The 20,398-nt window shown below is 42.8% G+C and overlaps 1 long non-coding RNA gene and 1 other non-coding gene across 2 annotated transcripts; both read left to right on the forward strand.

Moving 5' to 3' along the window:
* The first annotated feature begins 6 nt into the window (after window positions 1-6).
* LOC107147398 lies at window positions 7-18,461 on the forward strand. The gene is made up of 2 exons (XR_001504146.2): window positions 7-2,211; window positions 17,997-18,461. It is a non-coding gene; the product is annotated as an uncharacterized LOC107147398 (long non-coding RNA).
* Window positions 2,939-3,012, forward strand: Trnar-ccu. Its single transcript has one exon. It is a non-coding gene; the product is annotated as a tRNA-Arg (tRNA).
* Window positions 18,462-20,398: the final 1,937 nt, after the last annotated feature.

Here is a 20,398-nt window from a genome sequence, read left to right on the forward strand (position 1 = left end):
TGACTTATTTTTCATTAGGCAAATTTGGAAAATGCCTGTTATCTTGAAGACATCTTGCTAGGGGGATGACAACTAACTGAGATGTTTACTCTTATTTAATTGTGAGAAAGGGAGGCATAATCTCTGTCCTCTAAGCACCTACATGCCTCTGATTTCAGTTTTACAGTTTCACTGGGAAGTGAACCTAACATCCACTAAGGTTTTCAGGTGCTGCTCTCAAAAGCCTGACTTCTTGAAGAGTCCCTGTCTTGTCTGTTTCTGGACTGTCCCCGGGGAAACCGCCCATCCTCTCCCTGCTGTCTATCACCAAGGAAGGCCACAGCTGTAACCAAGTACTCCATGCGCACCGCCCTCCAGCCTGGGCTGGAGAGAAGGCAGAGCAGGGCTGCCCTGAGCAGCTACTGTCTGCTTCCTGGACTCAGAGTGGAACACCAGCAGAGAGGCACACAGTGTCACTCCCCGTTGCCCCTGCAGGGCCCACCCCTGAAGGTGGGCAACAGTCTGCAGCAGGCCTTGGGTGTGCACTGCCACATGTGGCCAACTCCCTTGGCAGAACCATTCACAGCTACAACTCACAGGCACTGGGCAGCTTTTAAGATACACCTGTTTCAAGTTCAGGGGCCATGGACCGCCTCAAAGCAAGTGCGGACCAACTCGTCTGTGCTAACTCTCTGTGGCATCAATGGGTTGACATTTAAGTTTTCCTTCCTTCCAGTAAGGCAGCATGTGTTCTGTCACTGGATGTGGGATGCCATGCACAGTGGCAATTCCAGGAATCTTCTCTTCCAGCCCCTGGTCTTGCACTCTGATCCAATCTTTCATCCACAGTTAAGGAGATGCCAGATTCATTTTCTCACCAACTTGAAAGACAGTGGAGGGGGCACAACCTGGGAGGAAGAACCTCAGTAACTAAAACCTGAGAGCACTGAGCAGACACAGTGTCCTCCCTGCTGCTGTGAATTCCAGGGGACTGGATTCCACCATCACATTCCCTCAGTACTTGGGGAAAGAAGAGTGACAGCTGCCTGTCACCAGTGACCATTCCTTCCATGGAGACGTCCAAGCCTGACCTCTACTGTCCTTTCTTTCTTCCTGCCTTGGGTGATGAGGGCAGAGCCAGGGGCTGGAGAATAGAGTGTTAGTTACACCTGTGCCCTGCCCTGGGATGTGCCCTGCCCTGGATGTGGAACTTTAAGGACTTTGGGGATGAAAGTCACCTTTGTAAGGAGGATGCTTGTCTCCAAATTCTTAGCTTTTAGCCCAAAATTCAAAGAATAGAATCAAGGTCATGTGTTTTTCACGAGGGGTGAACTGGCTAAGACTCTTGTGTGAGTAGGTGAGAAAGGCAGTAGGATTGTTTTTTAAGTTTTTACCTGGGAGTCATTTCTGTACAAGATCTCAGTCTGATAACTTGAAAACTGCATGCCCTGCTGTGGGAATCAGTATGGGGCAAACAGGAAACAGATAACGGGCACTTAGGCTGGTTACAGTTATGCCACCAAGAGCCAGAGCCCCAGAGATACCTGACTCTGTGGGAAGTCAGAGTTAATGCAACGTGTAGATGTCTCCATTTGTGAATCTTCTACCAGGATCTCTGACTTTCATGTAAGTGGCTTTCTCTTCCAAAGTTTTAATTGTAAGTTATTTCTTTAACGTGTGGAGAATATATTGCTACAGAGGCAATGCTAGACATGATGGCTTGGTCTTCTTCAGTCTAAAATCACAGAGCCTCAGCTGATGTGTTTAGAATTAGGAGTGAAAAATAATAATTTGTATTCATATACAGGATGCTTCTGAGAATCTTTTAGATTGTTAGGTTCAAAAATCCGGGGAAAGGCAACAGATGATGAGCAGCTGCCCTGAGATGTGGACTGACAGGTGGCTGGGCATAGTTGGTGTCCCCAGCAGGCAGTTCAGCCCAGATGTCTGTGTTTGTGAGCAGCACAGTGAGGGATCGAGCCATGAGGCTCTGCATCCATAGCCTGCTGTGCCGGGGAATCTACCACGGTCGATTGAAACTGCACACCAAGCTAAAGGGGCCTTGGGGGCCTCTAGACACATAGGGGTCCACCTAACAATTGCATAATATATTTCAAAACATAGTTTTGGGGATGGGAATCTTCCTTTCCCGTTACTTTAAAAATTGAAATTGTCTACTCTTTGTTGATGCCATTTCTCTTTTCTATTTTTAGGCACGAAATCTCAGATACGGTAAGTTTTATCAGTGAGTAATTTCCATATTTGTTGATCCTTTTTCTAAGTAGAAAATGCTTCTTAAAATATTTTTTATTGTTATGGCTAGTCACATTAATTCCATGGTTAACACCATGGGAGTCTCATCTAAATGAAGTTTTTAGGTAAAGTAATAAATTGCTAGCTTCTTAAAATTTGGGTGTCTTTTTTTTTTTTGGTGCTTATAAAGCAAAATATATGAATGTGTAAATAACTCTCTATTAGGAAGAATCGTTGTGTAAAGGGAGCTTTTCCTGATTGTCCCTGAAGTTTCTTTAAGTGTTAGAAGCATTGTGTTGTTTTTTTCTGTTCTGTGTGAACACACATGGAGACTTCACATGGTCACTGAGAAACACTCCATCCCACAAGCATTTATTAAGCAACTAGTATACATCACGCCTTAGGAAGAAAGTACAACCCCAGACCCCGAATTTAATATATTAAATCTTTTTTTTCTAACTCTGGTATTGAAACTCTAGTGCTTTAATTGGAGAAATATTGCAGAATGTTGAGAAGAGTTGAGGACACATAGAAATTCATGGCAGCACTGATGACGGCCGGAGATTTCAGGTTTACGAGTTTAGTGGCTTGCTTTGGAATTTTAGAGAGGCGAGTGTAGGAAAAAACAACTGTGGAGATGAGACTTGGTGAGGTACTCAGTGCCCAGCTGGACAACACAGCTGCTTTTAAAATGCTGTGTGAGGGCTGGGGATGTAGCTCAGTTGGTAGAGTGCTTGCCTCCTATGCACAAGGCCCTGGGTTCAATCCCCAGCACCACAAACAAACAAACAAAAATGCTGCAAATGAAGCCAGATGATTCCTGAAGAAGCTGGGCCTTGCTCAACCACCCTACCAGCCACCAATCATCACTGAGAAAATCTTAGCATTCAGGGGGCTGTAGCTCACAGTGCAGCAGAGAAGCCGGGGAGACAGGGCACCAAGGCCAGATCCGGAAGCTGTAGATAAGGCACACTAGGAGCGGGGTCTCATGCTGAGCTCTGTGGGATGTCACCAGGGACACTGATGCAGTGTGTGCATCTCACATCTTGTGGGGATCACCCTGCCCGGAGTGCAGACCCAGAGGTGGGTGAGTCTGAGGCAAAAACACCAGTCTGGAGACATTGGAGTTATGAGGTTAAAGCTCAGGGTGCCTGTTTAGAGAAACCACAGTGAGGCTGGACTCATGAGGCGACAAGAGGTAGGATCAACTGAATGTGGTGCATAATTGGTAGAGAGACCACAGAGAGAGAGAGAGCCAGAAGAGTCAAAGAGGCTGCCTGAGTCCAACCTGGGAACTACTGGGGGTGGTGGTGTTTACCGCTGAGACATGAACATAAGAGAAGGAGCAATTGGGGACGTGAAGATCTCAAGCTCAGGTTTGTACATGCTGAGCTTCAGGTGTCTGAGGGTCACCCACAGTGTGTTGGTTCTCTCCAGCACAAAGGGCAGGAGATATGGATTTGGGGGTTCTCTCATTTCAGGAGGTGACGGCCATCACAGGAGGGTGCACAGTAACCCAGGGACAGTGGGAGCGTGGGAAAGGAAGAGGACCTGGGAGAGGGTGGCAGCCAGAGGAGCATCAGTATCTAAGTCAGCTAAGGAAGGAGGAGAAGGAGACGGGCCCAAGCAAGGGGAGGGAGACTCAGGGGCCACAAATCTAGGGAAGAAGAAAATGGAAATAGTCTCAATGTGGCTGGAAGAACAGCAAGTTTCTAGGGGCTATAACATGGCATCCCTGGGAGAGCGTTCCCAGTGCAGACACAAGATGAAGTCAGAGGGCAAAGGCTGAGGAGTCATTGGGATGAGGAGGGGAGGTGGAACATGTGTTTATGTATTTAAAGTCTGGCTCTGAAGGAGGGTTGTGGGGTAAGTGAATGGGGACATAGATCAGGGGCTCCCTTCTATTTTGGCATTGTGGTGTCTCCTACATGAAAGATGCAGTTTTCCCTCCGGTGCACCTGGAAGTATTTCTTTGTGATTAAAAACTTTTTCTGCTCCCTTTTGCCCCATACTCATCACCCTATCCCCAGCCCACTGTTCTTGTGTGTGTGTGTGCGTGTGTGCGTGTGTGTGTGTGTGTGTGTGCTTTTATCTTTTGGATTGGTGCTGGTTGATTTTGGTGCTGGTGCTTTACCCCGGCTACATCCCAGCATCTCACTAAGGTGCTGAGGCTGACCTTGAATTTGCTGTCCTTCTGCCTCAGCCTCCTCAGTCACTGGGATCACAGCCATGTGTCACTGTACCCTGCAGCTCAGTCTTTTGCTACCTTCTCTGTGGGGACTCTCAAGTCCATAGAGTAAAGGACGGTTCTGGAATGATACCTGACTTGCTCAATCCTGATTCTTTGTTTCCAGTTTCAATTCAGTGTCTTGCATGTCCACACACACTTAAATACAGTAAAAGTTGACACATGTGTGACTACAGACTCAGTTTTAATGAAGATCAAACCTCATGCCCTCTGTCCTCCATATATCTGAGGGGCGACACTCACATAGAAAATTTGTAAAATTGATGGTATCATTGCTCTCCAACTGCAGTAAATCAAAGGGCTCTGCTCACGCTGAAGGGTCCCACTGCACTGTAGCTCACCTGTGTAAGGGAGGCCCTCCTATCCAGCCACCTGCAGCCTGCCCGCCTCCTCGGCCATCTCCCTTCTCAGCTGGCCAACTTCCACACGCAGCATCTCAGCACTAAACAAAGGAAGGGACACGGTGATGGCCAGAGCTGTTTGGAAGTCGTGGGTCTGTCTCTTCCTGTCTCTTCCTGTGAGACCCATCCACACGTCTGAGTCCCTGCTTCTTTCTGAGCACCATTGTTAACACACAAGAAGCCTCACTGAAATGCTGGCTGCAGGTGGCATCTCCTCAGCTGTGCAGGAGAGGGACTCCCTGACTCCTGCTGAATGCCCCTTCCCCTGCCCCAGGTCTCCTACCACCTCCTGCTCCAGCCCTTAGACTCCTGGCAGCACCCCCCTCGCCCTCCTTCTTCACTAGCTCTCACCTTGGCCAGCCAGAGGCAGTCTCCCCTCCCTGGCGTCCCTCTACAAGGTCAGTCTGTACCGGGCAATTTTGGACTTAAGTATGATCTAAACTTCTAACCCAGTCTGTTTTTAAAATTGTAATATGTTCTGATTTCTTTCCAATAAAATTGGATGCTCCTTAAAGGCAGAGATTGTGCCAGATCTTCAGAAAGTCCAGTTGGTTGCTTGACCCTCGGTAGATGTGTGTCCAAATGAATCAGAGAGAGCATCAGAAAGTGTGCCCTTAGGGCAAGTTGCAGCAAACCTCTCTCCATGGCATGCGATGAGACTTCACCTGATCAGGGCTGGATTCTCAGGAGACAACAGGCCCCATCAGAACCTAGTCAGAAATACCTCCTTGCCCCATGGCCAGACCAGCCTCGCTATGACTTTGTGCCTCTTAAGAGAAGCAGCTTTGGGTAAGGATTGCACTTTCCCTTCCAGAGTCATTTCAGGTTCTTCATTACAGCAGAGGCTAGTGCCAGAGGCTCTCCATCTTGCACAGCTGCAAGGATGTGTCATCCACATTCATGTGGCTCCCGGGGCACCCTGAAGTTGTGCAGTGCACGACCTGCACAGACTCACTGCCTGCTCTGGCAGCCCTCACTCTGAGTGCTGTTCACTGGGACATCAGGGCCAAGGACCCCAGTGGAGACTGCTTTGGGGAGTAAGATGTGTGTGGTCTAGAAAGTTATCCGCAGGCGTCCATGTTTCCCCCAGTTCCTGCTCTCTGACAGCTGACGTGCCTCTTGGCTGCCTCTCTTCTCCCTCTTGACTTGGCCATTGTCCACAAGTGCCATGGAACAGACAGGAAGAAAATCTGCCATCACCAAGCAGCCACAACCCATGGAGGGACAGGGAAACAGGAGTGATCGCGAAACTCCACCTCCCTTTGTCCCGTGGTCCTGCTGATCTCGTGGGCTCCCAACATCTCCTGAGGCACGCAGCCTCCCTGGGGGCCCTGAACAGAGTGTGGCTGGACTGGGCTTTCCCTGCATCTGGGCACAAAGCTTGTCCTAGTGCAGTTCTGCTAGTGGTGTGTCCAGTGCTGATGGATTAGCAGTAGTCGTCTCCATGGTGATGATAAGAGTGTGGTCATTTAAAAATATGATTATCTGAAACTGATCTTAGTCAGCCTCCAAAGGCTTCAGGAGAAAGCTGCCTTTTCCTGAGAAGCCTTCAAGGGAGAGGTGAGAGTCCACAGTGTGGGAGGAACTGAAGGAGTGCTAGTGTGGAAGTGAGGGTCTGTGTAAGGAAACTTAGCTTCTGTGAGGACCTGAGAAGGAAAGAAGAGAGAAAGAAAGAAATGTAGACATAGGTAAAAAGCACTGAAGGGTTGACTCAGACATTCAGAAATGAAAAACAAAACAGACTCTGGTTAAATATGGGTTATGAAAATGTTTCAGGAAAGCCCCCTCCTTTGCTGTTTTTCTTCAGTGTGAACTTATCTCTTTTATTGTTATTTTTTTTAGTTGTGCATGAACCTTTATTTTTATTTATTTATATGCCTCCCGCATGCTAGGCAAGCGCTGTTCCACTGAGCTACAACTCCTGCCCCTCTTTTATTCTTAACAAAAGTATGAGTCAAGGATATGATCAAAATGCCCATGAACTCACAAAGATAAGTTAGAGACTGGAATGGGAAAAGCTCCTGGTCTAAATGCTTTTACAAATGTGGGTTTGAATCAATTCTGACCTCTCAAAAGAAAGCAAACTCAGTTTAGTTTCGTCAGTGCTACTTTGATCAAACCCTAATGCTGGGCTGGGTTCGTGGCTCAGTGGTGGAGTGCTTGCCTCACACATGTAAGGCACTCGGTTCCATTCTCAGCACTGTATATAAATAAATGAATAAAATAAAGATCCATCAACAACTAATTTTTTTTTAAATATTAAAAAAACACCCTCATGCAGATTGGCAGTCCCGGGTCAGTGCTGAGGAGCCCAGTGCTGTCCACTGGGCTCACTTGTGTGACTGTGCTGGCTACTAAGCCAGGGCATCTTCAGGGCAAGCTCATACATTAATGCACCTTCATAGTGTCTTTTCCTTTGTTTCACCTAAACTTTTGTGGAAAATTTTGAAGATCTAGCCATGATACTCAGGACCATGAGATCACTCTAACTCTTCCCATTTGGGCTCCTGGGTAAACTTGGATCATGTCGAATAGAGCATGCCCAGAAACACTGGCATCCACTACCTTAATGTGTCTGTCATTTTAACCTTTTACTATGTGCTTTATGACCTTGAGCTTGAAATAGAGCCCTTTATGATTCAAAGTAACTTTAAAATTAAAGGGAGCTTCCTGATAATTGCTCTTCTGCATCTGGAGTTTCCTCCTGCTGAGAATGGAAACAGAAGCCACCAGGGAACCCCCGCAGATGCCCAGGAAACGCATTGTGTCAAGTTTCTCATTGGCAGACCCACTGCATCTATGTATGGCCCTTTCCTGCCTCCTGTCCCCCTGTATTCCCCTTCTCTTATACAAGATGTTCACACACCTGAGCCCCCCAGAGACTGAGGTTGGAGACAGACCCTCCCTGTCTCAAGGCCGACTTTGAATATGCCTATTTTTCTTCACCAAAATTTGTCTGATGAATTTTAGTGGAGTCCAGTGGTGGAAACTTTGTTCCCAGTAATAGTTTTTGTTAAGCATCAGGGAGAAAGAGTCCCCCACCCCTGGGCCCAGCAGTCTCCATAGAGGAGACTAATGACACTGAGGAAGAAAGGGGTGGACTGCTCACGGCTAGAGGAAAGTGCAGTGGGAATTTCCGGGGAATCCCAGGAGCTGCCTGGACATCTTCCATCCCAGTTACTCCCTTCTTTACCTCTGCAGCATCAAATGCCTGTACAGTTTTGTTGGTGAAAGAGGAAGGTTTCAGAAAACAGATGGGTTCCAGCCTGGAGAGCCACTGTAGGGTGCCCCTGAGAATTTGATCTGCACTATTAGCACCTGAAATAAGCCCTTCACCCTCCATTGGGTAGCCATTTGGGGGCTTCACCTGGGAATGTGTATAAAATGCTGACAGCCAAATTCCCAGCTGTTTTGTCTTTTTGAGGAGAACCATGTGGTTTGATTTTGGTTTCATTTCTTGTTTTTCTCCATGATTAAAAAGGAGTTAGTATCCACTGTAACACTGCATGTCTGTACATCTAAAAGCACACTCTGATTCAGGCAGCTGTTTTGTTTGTTACTTGACAACTGACTTGAAAAAGGCCAAAATGTGATGGCTGCGGGACAGACTTATCTGCATAAATCTTCAGAGGAACATACCCCACTCCCCATTCCGGCCACTTGTCCAGGAGGAGTAAGTAGTTATGGCCTGGTCTCCCCGGTACCTTGAGCTGGCACACATACCCCTTGGTGTATAGGGCTTTCTTAGATGCAAAGAAGGAATCTTCAGCTCATAGTGAAACATTAGGGAGGACTTCCTAAAAGCAGCATATTTAACTGACCAACACTTTTGACATTTCATTAGCATGACTGTTTCTTCAGTCATCAGAAAAGCCTCTAAAAAAAAAAAAAGCAAAACTTAATTAAAACACACCAGAGCAAACAGCCCAGGGTCCTCGAAATCTCTCTCCCTGGGATACCCAGGATAACTTTAGTATGAACTCCTATTTTGTTTACTTTGTTTAATACACTTTTTGATTCTATGTACGTAAATTGCTTATTTTGTTTTATTTTCAAAACACCCTTATTAAAAAAGATTCATGTTAATTTAAAGACTCTGTTTGTCATTGCTTAAAAAATGAAATGAATGTTAATTAGCTTCCAGTGAAAACTAATTGCAAGCCTGTTTTCATTTGATTTTAATGTTCCTTCTAAAAAATTCTCTGGAAACAAATATCAGTCCCTTTTTTAATGTAGAGTAGAAAATGAGTTTATGTGGTGTTGCTTGTAGAACAACTCAGAAACTTTCCATTTATGGTTTCTGTACAAACTACCTGTGTTTTACTTTTCTAATCAGCGAAGTGTTTCACTTCTTTCTTTTATAAAATGCCCCTCAAAGTGATTAAATGTCTCTTGTGCTCTGATGATATCCAGAGCCTAGTTTGCTGCAGTTAAATGTTGTAGAATCTTTTTCACTAGAAAAAGGACTATTTCTTTTGGCAGTGAATGTAGATCTATGTTTCTAATTTGATTTCATATCTGTTTACTTCTTCTGGATTTGTATGACTTTTAAATGTCTTTTACTTTCTACCTAAAGACATAGGATAGTAATGTCTTTTAATGCTTTTATTTTTTGTGCATTATAATTATACATAACGGTGGGACTCTTTGTTACATATTGGTAAATGTGCACAATAGACCGATATGAATCGTTCAGCGGAATCCCCAGGTCTGCCCTGTTGCTTTTCCTCCTCTCTCCCCTGGGGCCTCTCTTCCACTTTACTGGACTCCTTTCAGTTTTCATGATAGCCCACCTCGGCTTCTTTCCCTTTTTCCTCTCTAGTTCCACATGTGAGAGAAACCCTACAAACCCTGACTTTCTGAGTTGAATTATTTTGCTTAACATAATGTTCTTAAGTTCTACCCATTCTCCTGCAAATGACATAATTTCATTTTTCTTAATGACTGAATAAAGCTCGTGTGTGTGTGTGTGTGTGTGTGTGTGTGTGTGTGTGTGTTTGCTTAGAACTGCTTTAGCTATTCTGGGTCTTTTATTCTTCCAAATGAATTTGAGGGTGGTGTTTGCTAGTTCTGTGAAGACTGATATTGCTAGGTTGATGGGGATTGCATTGAATCTGTATATTGCTTTTGGTAATATGTCCATTTAGCAATGTTAATCCTGCGTATCCATAAACATGGGAAGTCTTTCCATCTTCTTTTGTCTTCTTCAGTTTCTTTCCTCAATGTTCCATGGTTTTCATTGTAGAAGTCTTTCAGCCCCTTGGTTAGACTTATTCGTAGATATTTTACTTTATTGTTTTGAGGCTATTGTGAATGGGATTGTTTTCCTGGTTTCTTTCTCAGAAGATATCATATAGGTATATAGGAAAGCTATTTATTTTTGTATGTTGATTTTGTAACCTACTTTGATGAATTTATTTATTTTGCAGTCTTTTGGTGGAACTTTTTGGACCCTTCTAAGTATAGGATCATATCATCTGCAAACAGTGATGTTTGACATTTTCCTTTCCTATTATTATCCTTTTTATTTCCTTCTCTTGCCTAACTGCTCTGGCTAGAATTTCTAGTAATATATAAATTGGAGTGGTGATAGTGGGCATCCTTGTCTTGGTCCAGATTTTAAAGGGAATGCTTTCGTTTTTTTCCCAGTTACTATGATGTTGGTTTTGGGTTTTTCATATATAGCTTTTATGATGCAGAGCTAGGTTCATCTATTCCTAGTTTTTCTTCAGTATTTTTACTGTGAATGGATGCTGAAATTTGTCAAAGGCTTTCTTTGCATATATTGAGATGACTAAGATTTTTTGGTCCTTAATTCTATTTATGTGATAAATTACATTTATTGATTTCCATAGATTAAAACATCCTTACATCTCTGGGGTAAAACCAATTTTTACATGAAGTAAAATCTTAATATGTTGTTGAATACTATTTACTAATATTATATTAAGGATTTTTGCATCTAAATTAATCAGGGATATTGGTTTGTAGTTTTCTTTCCTTGATATGTTATTATCTAGTTTGGGTATGAGTATGATACTAGCTTCATGGAATGAATTGGAAGTGTTCCATTCCTTTCCATTTTGTGGAATGATTTGAGGAGCATTGGCCTTAGTGCTTCTTTATAGGTCTGGTAGAATTCAGCTGAGAATCCATCTGGTCCTGGGTTCTTATTTTTGGAATTTTTTTTTATTACTGGTTTATCTCATTGCTAGTTATCAACGTGTTTAATTTTTCTATGTCTTCTTGATTCAATTTTGGTAGATCATATGAGTCTAGAATTTTATCCATTTCTTCTATTTGTTGGGGTATAATTTCTCAAAATGGTCCCTAATGATGCTCTAAAATTTCTGTGATGTCTGTGGTAATATTTCCTTTTTTATCTTTAATTTTATTAATTTGGGTCTTTCTCTTTTTCTTTTGGTTAGTTTGGCTAAAGCTTTATCAATCTTGTTTTTTTTTTTCTTTTCAAAAAAAACTTTTTTTATTTCATAGATTCTTTGTATTATTTTAAAATTCTTTCTCTTATTGATTTTAGCTCTAATTGTAAGTATTTCCTTCCTTTTTACTGGTTTTGGATTTTTTTTCTTGTTTTTCTAGGGCCTTGTGATGCATCAGTAGTTTTTTTTTTTTTTAATTTGGGATCTTCCTGATTTTTTAATGTAAATACTCATAGTTGTAAATTTATTCTTAGAACCACCTTCATAGTATCCTAGCACATCTATTACGTTGTGTCACTATTCTTGTTTGATTCTAAGAGTTTTAAAATTTCTCCCCTGATCTCCTCTATCCATAATTTAAAAAATGAATTGTTCAAATTCACATGTTCATATGCTTCCTGTAGCTTTGTGGTTGTTGATTTTTAATTTTATTCCATTATGATTTGATAAAATGCAAGGGATTATTTTGGTTTTTTTATTTAGTAAGAGTTGCTTTATGGCTAAAAATATGATCTGTTTTGGAGATTATTCCAGGAGTAGCTGAGAAGAAAGTTAATTCAGCTGTTATTTGATGAAATATTCTGTAGATGTCTGATTTGTAATACTTTTTAGGTGAAAAGAATTTTAACTGAGTTTATGTCTGGATGACTATCTATTGGTGAAAGGTATGTTGAAATCACCTAATATTATTGTACTTGGGACTATCTGAGTCTTTAGGTTAAGTAGTGTCTGTTTTATGTAATTAAGCACACCAACATTTGAAGAATGAATATGTACTATTGTTATATCTTCTTGTTGGATTGTTCCCTTTACCATTATAAAGTGACCTTCTATGTCTCTTCTGATTAATTTTGGCTTGAAGTCATCTTTGAGTTCAAGCTATCTATGAGTTGCCACTACTGCTTGTTTTTTTTTAATTGTGTTTGCACAATATATCAATTTCCATCCCTTCATTTTCAACCTTTGCCTAAGGTGAGTCTCTTACAAACAACTTAAGTTGGTTGGTTCTTGTTTTCTGGTTCATTCTACCAGCCTGTGTCTTTTAATTTGAGCATTTAGATCATTCAGAGTCAGGTTATTATATAGAGATGTTTATTAATTCCTGCTATTTTGATTTATTTCTAATGTTTAATTTGGTTTTAGTTTTCATTTGCTTACTACTCTTCAAATGATATTTGTCCCTTTGCAAGATCTGGAGTTTGTTTTTGATTTTCTCATTGTGTAATATTTATTTAAGTATTTTCTGTAGTAGTGACTTAGTAGTATTCCTGGATTCTTTAAACTTTTGCTTATATTGGAAGGTTTTTTTTATTTCCTTTTTAATTCTAAAGGATAGGTTTGCTGGATATAACAAACTTGACACAGTTATTTTGTTTCAGAGGTTGGAGTACATCATTCTGAGTCATCCTGGACTTTAGAGCTTGTACTGAGAAATTAGCAGTAATTTTGATTGGATAGATTCTAAATGTGACCTGACATTTTTCTTCTGAGACTTAAAGTTCTGTTTTTGTTGTGTATGCTAGGAATTTAAATTATATTGTGTCATGAGTCCTTATTTTTTCGTTATTGGGGAGTGATTCCAGGAGAGTTTAACCACTGAGCCACACCCCTATCCCTTTTTTTATATATTTTATTTTGAGATAGGGTCTCACTGAATTACTTAAGGCCTTGCTAAGTTGCTGAGGTTGGCTTTGAACTTGTGATCCTCCTGCCTCTGCCTCCAGAGCCATGGGATAACAGGCATGCACCATCATGCCCAGCTGGAGTGCTTTTTGATCTTGTCTATTTAGGGTTTTGCATGCCTCCTGTGTTTGGATGTTGATTTCATTCCCAAGGTTTGGGAAACTTTCTGTTACTGTTTCCCTGAATTAACCCATTCCATTTGCCTACATTTTCAACCCTCTTGGTTACAGTGATTCTTAAATTCAGTCTCTTAATATTGTCCCAGTGTTCTTATATATTATGGCCATGTTTGTTTATTTTCTTTTCTTTAATACTGTCTGTGTTCCAAGTCAGTCACTTTGTCTTCTGTGTGGTCTGCTGTATTAGAGAGACTTTCAACTGAACATTTTATTTGACTTATTGTACCTTTCATTTCAAAGATTTGTTTGCTTTTTCAACGTTTCTATCTCATTGCATTTCTCATTCTTAACCTGTACTAGCATCCTTAATTGAATCAGTTATTTTTAAGTGTTCTGTTGGAATTCATTGATAATTTTTTTTATAATAATTCTTCTGAATTCTTTATCAGGTATTTCCTCAACTTAAATACCTTGGAGTCAGCTGCTGGTGTCATGTTACTTTGTATTTTCATATTTCTTATATTCCTGTGATGGGTTTTGTGCATCTGTCGGAATATGTTTCTCTTCTATGCTTTAGGTATAGACCTTTTTGGGATGCAGCCTTCTTTTGGCAAAGTGTTAAGGTATATTGTGTGTGTGTGTGTGTGTGTGTGTGTGTGTGTTGTGAAATTTTCAATGTATTTCCAAGTAGATTTTATAGTATAGTTTCCTTGCCTTTTTTTTTTTTTTTGGTAATGATTAGTGTATTTTGATACAGTCTGTATTGTGTCAGAGCTTGAGGATACCACTGTCCTGGTTGGTCTCACAGGAGTGGGATCTTTCTTTTTGATCTGGCAATTGTGTTGTATACAGCAGGCTATGCAAGGCACACGTGTCATGATTGCTCTTCTTCAGTTAACAACTCTGTACATTCTACAAAGGAATGGTAACAGCCTTAATTGAGACTGTTCATAGGTGTGGTTTCCATAGGCTATACTAATTCTGTTTTTGCTGTACGAATAATGTCCATGAGTGGGACCTGAGTGCCCCACGGAGCCATTCTTACTTGGGGCCTGGTCATTGGTTTGGGGGTTTTGTCTAACCTATTCTTTGTATTCAAGTGTCCTTGAAATTTGAGTATGGTTAATTTGTGTGGGGAATAAGGTGCTATCTCTTGGCTGGGTTTTGGGTGAAGTTCAGCAGAAAAGTCTCTACCCTTGAAACTTGTAGTGTCCCAGGAGATTCCCAGCACCTCATAGAAGGGGAAGGGACAAATAATAGCAGCAAATAACTTACAATATTAATATAAATTCCTAGTGCCTCCTATAATAGCTAAACACTAATTATAACAAAACCAGGAATGGTGGGACCAGAAATTGACAGCAGAAACAATAACAGTTTTGAACTAGATCTGGCACTAGAGTGAACAGTAGGGGTCTACTGTGCCATCCTCAACAACATGGATGGCAGGGCAGGACAAAAGGTCAGAATGTTCAAAATTGTGAACCGAGAGAAAGCAGAAGAGATGTAGCAAGTGATGGCTATAAAGACAGAGGAGAAAAAATAAATAGGAGGAACAAAGTAAATAGAAAGAGAGAAAAAGAGAGAACAAGAGCATTTGGCCAGTAGAGGGATAAGAAAGAAGAGAAAGAAAAGCAATTAACTGAAAAAATAAATAATACCTCTAACCCTAAAAGACAAAACAGTGAAACAAACAACAACAACAGCAAAACAAATAAAAATGATTAAAAAGGAAACTTATCTAGCTATATAACTCCACAAGCAAGTCAACACAGCAACAACAACAACAACACACACTCACAATCTTGATCAAACATGAAATGGTTTCTCCACTGAGGTGGTCAGAACTGTGGCAAGGATGGATGCCAGAATTGTCTTTTCTGTTTTTTTCTTGAGCTATGTACCCCTAAGAACCAGGGATGGGGGTTGTTAAACCCTTCCTCTTTTTGAGTTACTCACTAAGCTGCCGGCTGGACAGGCCTGGAGCTGAGGCTGGTATAAGGTAGGACATAATGGGAAGTACTGTCACTTGGAGTGTGGTCTGGACAGACCAGATTGGTGCACTCCCAGGGCGGGGTTGGTGCAGAGTTCTAACTGAAAGGTCCTGTGGCTGGAATTTAGCTTTATTCAGGCCTTTGGATTTGGTGTTATCTTTTCTGCTCTGAGATTAGATCAGCACAGCCCTAGGCAGGCAGATGCCAATCTCTACTGGGCATCTAGATCTCAATGGCCTCCCGAGATCTGCACTTGTAGGGCAGGGGAGTCAACCCTCAACAGGCCTCCCACGTTTCAACACCCACAAGTGTGGCCTTCCCAGGCTCAGTCCCCATGTTTACATACACCCACGAGTTCAGACCCTCTTCAGCAGCTGGACTCAAAGGGAAAGTGAGTTATACTCTCCTCCGAGTTTCAGACTTCAATCCCCTGGGTCCAGGCTCTGGGCCTGCTTCACTCACTTTCTGCTAGGTACTCCTGGCCACACGGCTGGCACCTGCCAGCACAGCATGGCAGTGTTTGCTAGGGTTTCCTGGTTCCCCGGCAGCAAGCTGCAGTGTGGCCTCAAGATGGCTCCTACCTCACCTCTCCACTTGCCAATTGAGAAACAGAACACTTTTCAAATAGGAGTGCAGCCTCCAGACCAGCTAAGTTCAGGCTGCTTTTCTGTTCTACAGGTTTTTCTGTGCCCATTTTCTTTTGTTTTCTGTTTATGGTATCCCTCCCCCTGATGTGACTGGCAGGGCTGCCGCTGCTGGCTTGGCTCCAGTGTACTCTTTCATGTCCTTTATTCAATGCGTCTGAATTTCTGGGTCTCTAAGAGTCTCTGTCCAATATTGAATTTCAATGCATTCCCTTTTTCACCCACCTCACTGAGAACTAGTACACCTGCTGCTTGGATTCTGAGCCACAGAGAGACTGGAAAGTCAAACTTCCTCTAATCTAACATCTTGAATCTCTTAAGTTTGGGAGTTTATTGTTAAAATCTTACATTGAAAGATTTTTAAGGATTGATGTATGTCTCTCTTATAGACAGGAGTCTTGAAAAATAATGAGTATTAGCCAGGTGTGGTGGTGTACACCTATAATCTCAGTGATTCAGGAGGTTTGAGGCAGGAGGATTGCAAATTCAAGGCCAGCATTAGCATGGTAGTGAGACCCTGTCTCAAAAAATAAAAAGGTCTGGGATTGCAGTTCAGTGGTAAAGAGTCCCTGGATTCGGGGCTGAGGTTGTAGCTTAGTGGCAGAGCACTTGGTGCTGGGTTCAATCCTCAGCACCACATAAAAAATAAAATAAAGGTCTTGTGTCTTATCTCCTTATATCGCCTGTAGACCTCACAGTTCCTGGTCTCTAAACTGTATCTCACTCACCCTTTCCCTTTCTACTTCCTAACAGGGACCTTTGTTTCCAGAGGTCTTGTGGGTTGTGCTCTGGGGGCTGCGCACCTGTCTTGTAGAGCTATTTTGTACTGGGAAGTCACTATGCTGGGTTAACAGCTGCTGGGAAGAGCGGGGAATTGGGGATTATAGGTACCTGCCCAGCCGGTGTTCCAAACTGGGAGTTGCCCCAACTAAAGATGACAACAAAGGTGACCCAAGATGGAGACGGCTGCTTTCAGCAATGGGAGTTGGGTTGGGTTGTGGGGGCTAGGCAATGGCATTGGGTGACGTGTTCAGAGATGAGCTCTGTGGCGTGCAGGGTTGTGGCTGTCGGCTGTCTTCAGTTCCTATGCAATGTCTCCAGTGCAGGCAGGCTGCCCTACGTAGGAGACTATGGCAGTGGCCGCAGAATCCCAAGATGGAGGTGATCTGGGGAGTCCCACATTGGTAAATGGGGGTCCACACAGGAGTGGCAGCCAGAGTTCCTGTGTGTGGGTAGCAGCCGAGTGTTCTGCATGGGATCAGCGTCTGGGATTCTTGCTCAGGAGGATGGCCAGGAGTCCTGTGTGGGTGCTGATTCCAGTGGTCCCGCTCAGGCACCCGGGAGCCCTGTGTGGGCGAGTAGTTGGGGGTTCTGCTCTGATGCTTAGAACTGGAACCCTGCTCGGGAGCAGCTGTGGGGGTCCCTCTATCACTCCCAGAGAAGCAGTATTCCCAGGTCATGGAGTGACCAATGCTCCTCCCTCTAGCCTGCAATCTTGGATCCCTGGGATCTGTTTTATTGATACCAATATCTAACACTTTAAAAACCCCATAGTCTGGATACAATGGTGTAAATCATGATTACTATCTTGACATACTGTCAAGGCAACTAAATATTTTTGGTAGGTTGTTAAGCTCTCTATGTAATAATAATCTTCTGTATTATTCTTGTCATTTTAGATAACATGAGCCATGTCTCTAGTTAAGGGGCAAACTTTATTCATCTGCTATCTCAAGAAGAATTTAAGGTTAAAAGTTTGGGTATAAAACATGTTCAAGACTGGCTATTTTAAAAGGGGTTTCTCAGTTATACTGTATGCATTGCAACTTGGCTTACAAAGAACATTTAAATATATACACACATACCCATGCATACATATATGTATGTATTCTTAATTGGTAAATAAACATTGATTCTTATAGCCTGTATTAAATTTTTTTTTCTTTTACAATTCCATGTAATGTACCTAAATTCTAAAGATGAAAATGTGAGGATTAGTTTTCTACACAATGAAATTAACCTTAGTGTGTATCAGGTCGCTAGCTAACAGACAGTCTTTGATACAAATCTCTGACAGACTACTTCTAGAGACAAGTTGGTTTTCTTTGATTAGATAAATATATTAGAATTAAAGAGATTATCAACTCAAATCTACTATGCTGACTGGATTTGCTTTGTTCTTATTATTCTCTGTCTTTCAGAGCTTTTAAATATTTCAGGCTTTGTTTCCTTTAGGAACAAGTATCTGGATCCTCACACGGTGGAGTTCCATGATGGGATCTACACACCAATACAACAATAAACTGTCGCCAGGTGTCATGACACCACAAGGCCGCAGGGTGGAGGGATAACCCAAACAGGGGCAAACTGAAACAGAGCCCCTTTAAAACTAAAAGCAACTTTAAACAGAACTTCCTGATAACTGCTTTTTGGCATGTGGAGTTTCCTCCCGCTGAGAGTGGACATGGGAAGCCTCCGCCTAGCTCCAGGTACTAATGAAATGAACTGTGACATGTTTCTGATTAGCACAGCCCAACTGAATCTGCACATGTACATTTCCGGCCCTTTGTCCCACCATCCACCTGTCCTCTGATGAAAGTTGTCTGTACACCTCAGCTGCTGCAAGATGGATCTTGGAGAAAGAATGGCCTCCTCTATCTTCCTCAAGGCTGGTTTTGAATAAAGCTGTTTTCCTTCACAGCCTTTGTTTCCCAAATTTTTGTAGAGCCAAGTAGTGGTAACTTCACTCCCAGTAACAAGATGAGCCTGTCCAGAAATGCATACCTTAAACCAAGCATGCTCAGGAACACGCCTGCCCCTAAAGTGAGTCTTTACAGGCTCCCGGAATGGAACCCCCTGCTTCTGTTCTCCAGGGAGGGCACTGCTTTGCTGAGAATCCAATGTCTTCCTACTCATGGTGGTCATAAGTCCTTCTCCATGCTCTTGTCTTCTGCTCATGCTCTTTGGCTTTGTACTCACAAGGAGCAAATCCATAACCTTTGGATACAATTGGTTTTATGTGGATTTAGAGGAAACAGGCAGAGTGCATGGCAGATGATGTACATGACCTGCACAGTTTTGCTTATTACTTCCAAAGCATTATAGGAACATTGTAGAGAAATCAGTGTTTCCTTCTACAGCTCATACCCACAGCGATGGTCTCCTAGCTTATCCACCCTGAAGAATACTTACTAAAGTTGAAAAAATGTCATTACCCAGTTACTGAAAAAAGTAGAGGAACTAGGTGAGTGGCTGTGCTCTTTGACCTCCGTGTTCACTCTTCTACCCTTTGTATAGCACAGGTCTTGTGGCAGGTGGCCTTCGGGAGCCAGGAAGACTCCACAGCAGAGCAGAGCAAAGTGTGCATGTCTGAGTGCTGCTTCTGACCATACTGCCTTCCATAGGCTAATTGTTTCCAGAGATTTAGTCTTGCTTAGAGCAATAATAAATGTTTATGCTTAAAGAAAAAGATTTCTTATTGTGAGAAAATTTAAGGTCCAGAGTTTAGAGACCATTGCTCATTCCTACACTCTGCAGTACTCTTAAGAGCTCAGTTTTGAAGACATCAGGCTTCTCCTCTTCAGCAGATGATATATGCACTGGAGATTCATGTGCAATAACACCCACAAGCAAATCAGGACCTCTGTCTCCTGAACTGTCATGGGAAGAGGAGAACTAGATTATATTTGTTTCCTTCCAGCTGTAATTCTTGATGACTGTGACTTCAAGTGTCCTCATCTCTTTGAGATTTAAGAGCAAATTAAGTGACATGGTGGCTTCACTGTACTGTGTGCCTTGGGCAAATTACCTAAGCTCTTCATGCCAGTTTCCTCCTCTAAAACAGTGGCAATGCTACAACATCCCTCACGTGGAAGTTACGTGGATTAATTGAATTAGTACACAGAAAGTATATACAAGAGTAAATGGAAATAGTAAGCACTTAGTGTATGATAGGTACCACTGTAACCATAATAATTATCACTATGATAATTGACTCCATCTGGGTTCTGGCTCCTAGCTGCAGTGTGGTCTTAGGAGCATCAGTCAACTGCTCTAATACTGCCTTTGACTTGAGCAAGAGTGGTCCCTGCTCAGGAGCCCGTGCTTTGCAAGTCCCTGCTCTGGTCCTCCGGCTGGGCCCTTTCCTACAGTGTGGGAGGTTCATGGAAAGCTGTCTTCTGTGGCCTGGGCTCTCCCTTGTAGATCGTGATGTTCAACCTGTCCCAGGTTTGTCTCAGAGTCTGTCTTGGCCTCTTCTCTGGTCTTCTGTGGACAGGCTGTGCCCCAGTGCATGCACCTCCGGGCCTCAGTGCCCATTTCAGGATCTGGAGAGAGCTTGGCCCTCTACACTGGTACACTGGGGTGTTTATATATGTAGAGGGCCCTTGGGTGAAGTGAAACTGGGTGGGCTGCAGCCTGGCAATCAGCTCACCCTGTGCTACTGTTTGGACTGGGGATTCCTAAATTGGAGCCCTTCCGCCAGGTCATTATGAAGGTCTAGCTGTCAATGTTGAAGACATTACTGCTCCATTCTTTGCAAATACCAGACTTAAGCTTATTTTTTACTTTCAGGTACCTCATCTGTAAGGTGTGAAGGATCATAGCTGCTTCACGCAATCTTGGTGAGGATTAAATAT

The sequence above is a fragment of the Marmota marmota genome, unplaced genomic scaffold (assembly GCF_001458135.2).
Source record: "Marmota marmota marmota unplaced genomic scaffold, marMar, whole genome shotgun sequence".
NCBI lineage: Eukaryota > Metazoa > Chordata > Mammalia > Rodentia > Sciuridae > Marmota > Marmota marmota.